The 11,340-nt window shown below is 43.5% G+C and overlaps 1 non-coding gene across 1 annotated transcript; it reads left to right on the top strand.

Moving 5' to 3' along the window:
- The first annotated feature begins 10,994 nt into the window (after window positions 1-10,994).
- LOC141650000 (small nucleolar RNA R71) lies at window positions 10,995-11,101 on the top strand. Its single transcript, XR_012546066.1, has one exon. It is a non-coding gene; the product is annotated as a small nucleolar RNA R71 (small nucleolar RNA).
- The last annotated feature ends 239 nt before the right edge of the window (window positions 11,102-11,340 follow it).

The following is an 11,340-nucleotide window of genomic DNA, read 5'->3' as shown; positions in this document are numbered from 1 at the left end:
TGTTTCCTCCTTCATTTCTTGTATACAGGTGCTCCCAGCCGGCTAGCCGGCTGCCGGCCTACCGGCTGAGTGTACCTCTCAGCATCAATTCCTTCATCTTTTACGCGTGGCTTAGCATTCCCGTCTTTTTAGCCTCACTTTGCCCGTTCCCGCCTCAGTTTCTGCAAGGGGGCCACAATGTCATAGTAGAGGGAATCGGGACTAGAAACGAGAGTAAAGGGGGCACAAAACCGCCTTAAATGGGGTCGAATAAGCATGAAAATAGAGGGAAAAAGAGTGCAAAATGGTCCTATATCAAACCTCCCCACACTTGAACCTTACTCTTCCCCGAGTAAGTCCCTAAACCAAATGTACAAAGCATTATTATGATAGATATGGAGAGTGGATGCACAATATAAGCATCACTCAACTAAACTACTACTACTTAAGCCGATCGAGTATTAGCGCACTCAACGCCCCTTCAACTCACAATTTGACACCCATGAGGGGAGAGTGCCCTATTGCAAGGCAAGTTGGGTCTTGCTACAAAACTTTTGACACATTCATCATGAAAGCACGTAGTCAACAAATAGAATGCATCTAACAAAATGATCCACTTTCCTCATCTAAGTGGTCGGATTTTTCAAATAACAAAACATGGTCTCGGTCGGGAGTACCGTCTCAGAAGTGCCAATTGAGGTGCCAACTCCCTAAACGTGACAAAAGCAACCCTTGTGTGACCAATGCTCAAGAAACAAATTCAAGAGCGGGGAAAGGGAAGAAAGGGCAAGTCCGTCGAGAATTACAAGGCCGACACAAGATTCGACCAAAGGACCCATGACTAAGGGGACCAAGGCAACGACATCCTCACGGTTTTCACTCGTCACTCAATGAAAGAACAAGGTGATTTTTGTGACAGAAAGTAACCAAAATCACTCAACTAACTCGACTAGCGAAAACGTGCCCACAATCTAATGTGTAACACCGTCCTATGCCCAATGAAATGCAAACAATGATAAAAATGCATACAATATGAAGCAAAGGGTTACAACGGGGCTAAGGAGAAGGTCAAAACGGGATTGGTGCAAGCACCGTTTGGATATGTGGAGCTCAAATCAAGAATCGTCGACACATCACATCCCATCTTTTATTGCAACACATGAGACACGTCTATGCCCTAACATAGCAATGATGACCAAAACTATGCAAAAATTGCATAAACCCAACTCAAGTAGGAAAAATTTGATAAAACTCCTTTTATTTCAACAAATGGTAACGTCTACACCATAACAACGACTCGGTTTCCCAAGCCATGCAAAAAATGTGTAAACCCGACTCATCTTTGGAAAAACATCAATTTGCCCCTTTTTATTTAGCAACGGCTTTTTCTACCCCATTTATTGATGAGGAGGGGTGTTGCTTGCCTTTTTCTTTTTCTTGACAACAAACAAATATATACAACACAAGTAACTCATTTTTTGGATTTTTCATGACTTTCTCACTTTTCTATTTTGTTTTTCATTTCTTTTTCAAAACCTCTTATTTATATACAATGCCAAATGCATACCAAATTCCGACCCAAGTGGATAAATAAAATATCCGCCATTATGACCCAAATCACCTCCTACAACACAACTACAAAAACGACCAATTCTTGATCAAGGAAAGGTGTTTATGGAATGTAGTTAATTTAGTGGGTTTGCCAATGAAAAAGGCTAGGGCTCAAGGGGGTGAATCAAAAAGGGAGATAATGTAGGGAATAAAATAAGGCTATTTGGCTATTGTGAGGTTCATATAAACTGATTTTTGCTTCAAATCATATGCACAAAAATGTAATGCAATTTCATGATCTAAGGACGATGCGACACACTTATGCGTAATGATGTGACACGCCTCGCGAGGAGACCTACTCTCAAACCTAGATGAGGGCGGGGTATGAATGTACCCGCCCTAGGAGGCTCTACCCTTACCTTTTGAGTAGTTAAGTCGAGCCAAAGGTCTAGTCTACGGCCCTAGGTCTCACAAGATCGGTCTAGACTCATTGGTCAAGCCCTCCTTCCTCGGCTAACTAAGAGGCCACGGGTGCGAGTCACGAGGAGGGGGAAGGCACAATTGGGCACATAAGTTCATCATGGGGGTACTTGGTTCCCTTCCTTTGACCATGTTCTTCCTTAAAAACTTATTTACAAACTCAATGCAAAAGAAAGAAATGCAACAAGTATTTACATGTGAGAAAATGCATGCGGAAATTTAAACAAACATGAAATGAAACATGCAACAAATTGGCTAAACCTAGCAGCACATCAACACCAAAATTCCAAACGGTCTCCCAAGGAGACACCCAAAGCAACAAAATTCCCATTCTCCTTCAAAATATGCAAGATATCAAAAAGAAAGAATAGTAAAAGGAGCAAGAGATAGGAAGGGTTATACCAAGCGGTCTTCTAGCTCCCTTTTGCCTCAAGTGGTCAATGCTATGCCAAAGGTTAGACAAAACATATATATACAATGCAAAATTTTTTTGAATTTTTCAGAAATTTTTCAATTTTTAGGCATTTTCTCTAATTTATAAACATTTACAATTATAAACAAATATTCACACGAGTGGATATTTCCCTCCCCACACTTGAAATGTACATTGTCCTCAATGGACAAAAGCATAGGGAGTGAATAAGAAAAAGGAAGGAGCATATTTTTGGAGTTTTCAATTTTTTTGAAAAGAAAATAGCATATTTTTGTGATTTTTGTTTTGAAAAAAAATAAAAGGACATATTTTTGGTGTTTTTGTTATAAGAACTCCCTCCCCACACTTATTTATTTACATTATTTCCAAATTGAAATAAATGTGTGGAGGGGATTCAAATTAAAAGACATGTTTTTGTTTTTTTTTTTTTAGGCCCTCCCCACACTTATTTATAGACATGGGAGGGCAATTTAGTGAAATAAAATAACATGTTTTTGTTGGTTTTTTTTTTTTTTTTTTTTTTTTTTTTTTTTTTTTTTCATTTTTCAATTTTTAGTTGGTTTTTATTTTGAAAATGCAATGCATGCTCTATTCTACATGCAAAATTGAAATGACAATGCAAATTATGCTAAGTGAATGCATTACGAAATGTGACAATATATTACAAAATTGAAATCTAATGCAATCCTATATGATGCAACTAAATGAATTATTAACTAAATGCATGCGAAAAATTTAAACATGAATGAGGAATTTGGATAAAAGGGAGAAATCTTACTTGTCATTTGGATTGATAAGGGAGCATACCGACGGCTTTGGATTGAAAAGGGAAGAAGAAGTGGAGCCCTCATTACTAGGCTCTACTCAAAGTCATCATCACCATCACCGTCTCCATCATCATCATTACCATCACCATCACCTTGAATTGCCCCGAACTCGGAGTCGCGAATGAAATCGTCCGTGTTCAAGTGGACATCCGAGCTGAAATCCTCCATGGCTTGGCTCATGCCAACAAACATCTCCGGGTGCCCTCCGGCACCACTAGACCCGCCCTCTTGGAAGATTGAAGGGGCACCCCCGAACCACCTCGCGTCATGTCCCTCCCCTTGGGTGGTAGGCGGGGTGGGAAAAACCGGAGCGCTAAAGTAGTCGGGCCGCAAGTTAATATCTCCGTAGCGGAAGGTCCCGTCTTCCGGATGTCCGCCATCCGGGAATAAATAGTAGGAGGGGTGAAGGCCGGAGGGGTGCTTGTATTGGTTCCTCATACAATCATCATAGACCGGGAATTGACCAAGAGAATGGTCATAGTAAATCCGGTCAAGTCTTTGTTGAAGGCCATGCCGCTCGCTTGCGGCGTTTGCCATATTAATCTTCATCTCCGCCATGAAGGAAACGAGGTCGGCATGGAGAGGGGGCGATTGTTGTTGGTGTTGACCGGAGGACCCCTCTCCTTGTTGCAAGGGCCCGGGGACAAAAGGAGCAGTCGGCGTGGCATACCGCAAGGTAGACCTTGCGGGAATGATGGGTCGGCCACGAGCATACCGAAGATTAGGGTTAATTTGTTGTGGGATAGAGGGGTCTTCGAGATCTTCAATCTCAAGCAAGTAATATTCTTGGTTAGGCACTACTTTCATTTTGTCGGGGTTGGGAAGAGGGATAGAATTTCGATCAACTCCATCAACCCGAATTTGCCAATAGTCTAGGCCATCATTCGGGTTGGTCTTCAACCAACCGAGGTTGTGGTGGATATAATTTTTGAACAACATTGTATCACCAATCATAGAACGCAAGCCACCCAAGTTGACCCTCCGATTGAGCCTCTTCATCAAATGGGTGATGAGTCCACCCACGACAACGGCCGTATTAGAGGCCGGAGAATTGCTAAGCCGTTGTAATGTAAGGGCCAAATGGTGGGCAATGTCAATTTTGAAAGTAGTTGGGTTGGAACGAAGGTAAGAGCCGAGAATTTCCAATTCCTCCGTTCTGAAATTATGATTTTCCTCTCGGCCAAAGATGGTCCAACCCATGTACCGATGCCAAACCCGGATAGCCACATTGTGGACAGTGTTGGCGGCTCTCTTGACCCCCTTAACATCGTCTAAACCCGTAATAGCCTTCCATAAGGCCCCATGGTCAAATGTCTCGGGTGCCTTGTGAGGAGGGCTAGTGTCAAGCCCAAAATGGGATGCGAAGGTCGGAAGGGTCAAGGAGTAGTCCTTGTTCATCAATCTAAAGTGCAAAAAGGCTACCTTTTGGGTTTGGCGATGCTTGTCAAGACGGAGGGAGCTCAAAAACTCCCAAGTAAGACGGACATAGGTCCGCTTATGAATTCCATACATCATTTTCATTCCCACCCCATCAAATAAATCAAGAGTAACTTGATCTAATCCTAGTTCCCGCATGGATTGACGATCAATAAATCGGGTAGGGACAATAGGGCGTTTCTTGAACAAGACAAACTTACCTTTCATGGTGATTGAGCTGAATTGGATATCCGGGAAGTCGGGATCGGAGCTCATGTCGGTCGCCGCCGCCGCTACCGCCTCCGCCTGTTGAAGAGCCAAGTCTCCTCTCCTCACTCTCTTCTTTGGGGCCATGTTTGTGATTTTGATGGTGGGTGAAAGGTTAGGAAGGAGGTTGAGGTGGTTGTTGGTGGTGGAAGGGTGGTGGAAAGGTGGTGGTTAGTGGGTTGAGGTGAGGGTAGGGTAGGGGAGGTTTGATTGAGAGTGAGATATGAGAGAAGAGGGAGTCGAAAATAATGAGGGAATTTGGGTGAAATTGGTGTTAAAACACGATCAGAGTACTCCCAGCTGGTCAGGAGACCGGCCGCCGGTCACCCGGCTGGGAGTTCGTGTAATTTTCAGATTTTTCAAAAAGTATCAGAAGACTCCCACCGGTCAAGACCGGCCGCCGGTCACCCTACTGAGTTCACCCAATCTCCATTTTCTTCATAAATGCATTCCCAGTAGGTGAGCCAGTCTTGCACTACTTGGTGGCACTTCCTTCTTAAGACAACTTTGTTGAAAATCCCTCAAAAGCGTATCCCCAGCCGGTGGACCGGCTGCCGGCCTGCCGGCTGGGACTTCCCTTCAATTCATTTTGATACATTTCCAATTGTATACGCACTCCCAGCCGGTGGGCGTCGCCGCTCTTGGTGGGACTACTCTTCCTTGTTTTTCGTCAAAATTCCATTAAATTTACAGAACTTCCCACCCGGTCGGAAGACCGCCGCGGTCACCCTACTGGGACTCCTTTCAACATGTTTTCTCCAATAAACCCCTTATTCCAAATCCCATCATTTATTGGCCTCGATTTCCGTGTTTTCGACTTTCAAACCCGACTCGGGACGTCGGATAAAGGCCAATAAATGGTTAAACGCTTGTTCATCAAACAAAAACCCCAAATCTTCAACAATCAAGACCGACAACAATCAAATTGACAAGTAGTATCCATCCAAAATTCCTAAATGCATGATATATACATAGATGCATGGGTTGCCTCCCATGTAGCGCCCTTGTTTTATGTCGTAGGCTCGACCAAGTAAACAGGCCAACAAATTTTCATGATGAGGAAGGAAAAAAACCTTAATTCACTAGAAAGGTTTCAAGGGTCTTCATTTCCTTTTGGACGGGATTGCCAACATGATAGTGCTTTAACCTTTGACCATTCACTTTGAAGGTCCGGTCTCCTTGGCTTATTTCCACCGCCCCATGAGGGAATGATCGGACCATGGTGAAGGGTCCGGTCCACTTCGACCTCAATTTTCCGGAAAAGAACTTCAAACGGGTATCGTATAGAAGAACCAATTCCCCCTCCTTGAACTCCCTTCTAATTATGTGCTTGTCATGAAATCTTTTCGTTCTTTCCTTGTACAACTTGGCATTCTCATAGGCTTCTAGCCTAAATTCTTCTAATTCATTCAAATCGAGAAGTCTCTTCTCACCCGCCGTCTTCAAGTCATAGTTGAGATGCTTGATGGCCCAATATGCCTTATGTTCAAGTTCAACTGGCAAATGACAAGCCTTGCCATACACCAATCGGAATGGTGAGGTACCGATAGGCGTTTTGAAGGCCGTCCGGTAAGCCCACAAAGCATCATCAATTTTCAAGGACCAATCTTTTCTTGACTTGTTCACGGTTCTCTCAAGTATAGTCTTCAACTCTCGGTTGGAAATCTCGGCTTGCCCATTAGCTTGAGGATGGTAGGCAAGACTCTTCCTTTGTTGCACTCCATACTTTTTCAACAAAGCTTCCAATGCTCTCTCCCCGAAATGAGTACCACGATCGCTAATGAGGACTCTCGGGACCCCAAACCTAGGAAAGATGACCTTTTGAAGTAGCTTGATTACCTCCTTAGCATCACAAGTCTTAGTCGGGATCGCCTCAACCCATTTGCTTACATAGTCGACCGCCACAAGTATGTACTCATTGCCGAATGAGGATGGGAAGGGACCTTGATAATCTATCCCCCACACATCAAAGAGCTCAACTTCAAGCATGAAATTCATGGGCATTTCATGTTTCCTAGTGATGTTCCCGCTCCTTTGACATTTGTCACATCCTTTAACATAAAAGGCAACGTCACGGAATAGAGAGGGCCAAAAGAAACCACATTGAAGCACTTTAGCGGCCGTCTTCTTGGAGCTTGCATGGCCACCACAAGGCAAGTCATGGCAATGGCTCATAATTGAGGTAGCTTCCTCTCTCGGAACACACCTTCTTATCATCCCATCGGCACAAGACTTGTACAAACATGGGTCATCCCAATAATAGTGCCTCACATCGTGGAAGAACTTCTTCTTTTTGTGGTAGTCATAATCATGAGGAATTATCCCGGAGACCAAATAATTGACAATGTCCGCATACCACGGTGCTTCTCCCAAGCTTAGGGACAACAAGTGGTCATCGGGCAAATAATCATTGATAGGAAGCCCATTGTCAACATTGAGGTTGGTTAGCCGGGATAGATGATCGGCCACCACATTTTCAACTCCTTTCTTGTCTCTAATCTCCATGTCAAATTCTTGGAGAAGTAGTATCCATCTAATCAATCGAGGCTTGGACTCTTTCTTGATGAGCAAGTGTCTCAAAGCAACATGATCGGTGAACACAATAACCTTAGCTCCCACCAAGTAGGTCCTAACTTCTCCATTGCAAAAACCACGGCTAAAAGCTCCTTTTCCGTTGTTGAGTAATTTGTTTGAGCATCATCTAGAGTTTTGCTTGCATAATGAATTGCATGCACCTTTCCATCCTTCCTTTGGCCTAAAACCGCGCCCAAGGCATGATCGCTCGCATCACACATTAACTCAAACGGCAAGCTCCAATCCGGAGGTTGTATAATTGGAGCACTTGTCAAAGCCTCCTTCAACCTATTAAACGCATCAAGACACCGGTTAGAAAACAAGAAAGGGGTATCTTTGGCTAACAACTCGGTCAAGGGTCTCGCGATCTTAGAGAAGTCCTTGATAAAGCGGCGATAAAAGCCCGCATGACCAAGGAAACTTCTCACCCCCTTAACATTGGTGGGAGGTGGGAGACTAGCTATGACCTCTATCTTAGCCTTATCAACTTCAATTCCTCGGTTGGACACTATGTGTCCCAACACAACACCTTCTTGTACCATGAAATGGCACTTCTCCCAATTAAGCACAAGGTTAGACTCTTGACATTTACTCAAAACTTTCTCCAAATTCATCAAACAATTTTCAAAACTTTTCCCAACAACCGAGAAATCATCCATGAAAACTTCCATTTCTTGTTCAATGAAATCGGAGAAAATTGACATCATAGCTCTTTGAAAGGTAGAGGGAGCATTACATAGCCCAAACGACATCCTCCTATATGCATAGGTGCCGAATGGGCAAGTAAAGGTGGTCTTTTCTTGGTCACTTGGATGGATAGGGATTTGGAAAAATCCCGAATAGCCATCCAAGAAGCAAAAATAGTTGTGTTGAGCTAATCTTTCTAGCATTTGATCCATGAACGGTAAAGGAAAGTGATCCTTCCGGGTGGATTTGTTCAACTTCCTATAGTCCACGCACATTCTCCACCCTAAGTTACCGTTCTTGTAGGAATCAATTCATTCTTGTCATTTCGCACTACCGTCATGCCTCCTTTTTTGGGAACTACATGAACCGGGCTTACCCACCTACTATCCGAAATAGGATAGATAATGCCCGCGTCAAGTAGCTTAAGGACCTCTTTCCTTACAACCTCCTTCATGATGGGATTAAGCCTTCTTTGTGGCTCAATTGAGGATGCATCCTCATTTTCTAGAAGAATTTTATGAGTACACAAAGAGGGACTAATCCCTTTGAGGTCACCAATAGTGTACCCAAGGACACCCTTGAACTTCTTGAGCAAAGAAATGAGTTTTGAAGTTTGGGTGTCATCAAGTGCACTATTGATGATGACGGGAAAAGTGGAATTATCTCCTAGAAATTCATACTTCAAAGAAGAGGGAAGAGGTTTAAGTTCAACCGTAGGAGGAGGCGTGGAACTCTCCTCCTTCTTACCGACTTCCAACATTTCAAATTTGGGAGCTTGTTCATGAATAGGAGCCGAATCCAACATCCATACATATGCAAGAGTCTCAACATCTTTGTCATCGACCTCATACCCACTAACAAGACAAGTTTCTAAAGGATCCATAGAGGAAGCTTTTGGGTCATGCTCCTCCATGGGATTCTCAAGAATGTCAACAATGCAACAAGTGTCACCTAGAGAAGGAGCTTCCATGGACTTGTGGAGTTCAAATTCCACTCTATCTTCACCCACTTGTAAAGACAACTTGCCACTCTTTACATCGATCATAGCTCCACCGGTAGCAAGACAAGGTCGGCCTAAAATAATAGGCACATTGTAATCCTCCGGCATATCCATAACAAAGAAATCACATGGTATGACAAGCTTCCCAACTACCAAGGGTACATCTTCAATCACACCAATGGGAAACTTGACCGACCGATCGGCAAGTTGAAGTGAAACTCTAGTAGGTTTCAAATCTCCCAAATCAAGCCTCTTGAAGATTGAAAGTGGCATGAGGCTCACACTAGCCCCCAAATCACACAAAGCTCTTTTAATAGCCACCCCTTGGATAGAACAAGGGATAGAGAAACTCCCCGGATCTTCTAGCTTGTTAGGAAGCTTGTTGGTGTGAGTGAGTATAGCACTACATTCCTTGGAGAGGTTGATGGTTTGCACCTCTCCATTCTTCTTCTTCAAGGTGACAAGTTCCTTAAGAAACTTGCCATAAGATGGAATTTCGGTAATCATATCAAGGAAAGGAATAGTTACATTCATTCCCTTCAAGATCTCAACAAACTTCTCATATTTCTTTTCAATTCTAGGCCTTGCAAGCCTTTGTGGAAAGGGTACCGGTGCTACATACTCCCTTGGTGGTGGAGTACATTCTTTGGCCTTAGTTGCAATAGGCTCATCTTGCTTTGGAGGATCAACCATCTCCACCTCCTTAGACTTCTCCACCACAATTTCATTATCTCTCACAATTTCAACCGGGTGCTCTTTCACAACTTCATTAGTCACCCTCTTTCTCTTCCACTTAGGAGATTTCTCAACCTCCTCCAATTGCTTCCCACTCCTCAAAAATACCGCGTTCATCTCCCTTGGGTTAACCGTATTACCCGGAAACTTCCCCGGATTTTGAGCCAATTGACTCAATTGTTGAGAAATTTGGGCCACATGAGTTTCCGTAGCCTTTTGTGATGCCCGTATTTCATCATTCACCCGGCTTTGTGAGGCAATGTGGTTATCAAGCTTTGAGTCGGATTTTTGATTTGCAATGACCAATTGTTCAAAGGCTTGTTCCCAAGATGGTTTTTGAGGGGTTTGGAAGTTTTGGTTTTGTGGTTGGAAACTTTGGGTTTGTTGTTGATTGAAATTTTGCCCCTTGAAGCCCCCAAATGGTTGTTGGTTTTGGGTGATGAATTGTTTTCCTTGGAAACCGGGTGGAATTTGTCTTTGGAATTGAGAGTTTTGATTGAACCTTGGTTGTTGTTGAGGTTGGGAAGTGGTGGGATTTTGAATGTTTTGTGAAGCATAAGATAAGAAAGGGTGAGTTCTCTTTCCATTGACAAATTGGTTGTTGTTATTATTGTTGAACCCTTGCCTTGCACTAGTTGACTCCCAAATCCCATTTACTTGCTCATAGCATTCCTCACCTAGGGGTGAAATCAAGGGACACCCAATGGGAGTATGCCCTTGTTCACCACATAACTCACAAGACAAGACTTGCCTCATATCGGACCCCTTAGGTTTTGAATTTAGCAAAGCAACTTGTTGGGTGAGTTCATCTAGCATACCCTTAACCTCCACATTCAAAACCGAATTAGAATCCTTGCTCTTGCCTTTCCTCATTTGCCTATCACTTCCCCATTCCATAGTTCTTGAGGCCATCTCCTCAATTAGTTCCTTTGCCGCTTTATGCCCCAAAATGTCTAAGGCACCTTTCCCCGATCCCGCATCCAATGAAAGCCTAAGGTCTTGAGTCAACCCTTTGTAGAAATTGTTCACTAGCTCGGCTTCGGAGATGCCATGGTGAGGGCACAACCGTTGGAGCTTCTTGTACCGTTCCCATGCCTCATATAAGGTCTCATCCTCTTCTTGAGTAAAGCTTTGTAATTCACTCTTGACTTTGGCCGTTCTTGAGGGTGGGAAATATTTGTTCAAAAATGCCGAAGCCAACTCATCCCATGTCTTGAAGGAATCCGGGTCACAATTCTTCAACCAATCCTTGGCCGAACCCCTAAGAGAACGGGGGAACAACCTAAGGCGAACCGCGTCATCGGAAACCCCATTTGACTTGTACATATCACAATTTTCAAGGAAATCGTTTAAATGATCATTTGGGTTCTCCAAGGGACCTCCTCCAAATT

This window comes from Silene latifolia, chromosome 3 (assembly GCF_048544455.1).
Source record: "Silene latifolia isolate original U9 population chromosome 3, ASM4854445v1, whole genome shotgun sequence".
Classification (NCBI taxonomy): Eukaryota; Viridiplantae; Streptophyta; class Magnoliopsida; order Caryophyllales; family Caryophyllaceae; genus Silene; species Silene latifolia.
The sequence above is the reverse complement of the archived record's forward strand: the minus strand, read 5'-3'. Positions and strand labels throughout refer to the sequence as shown.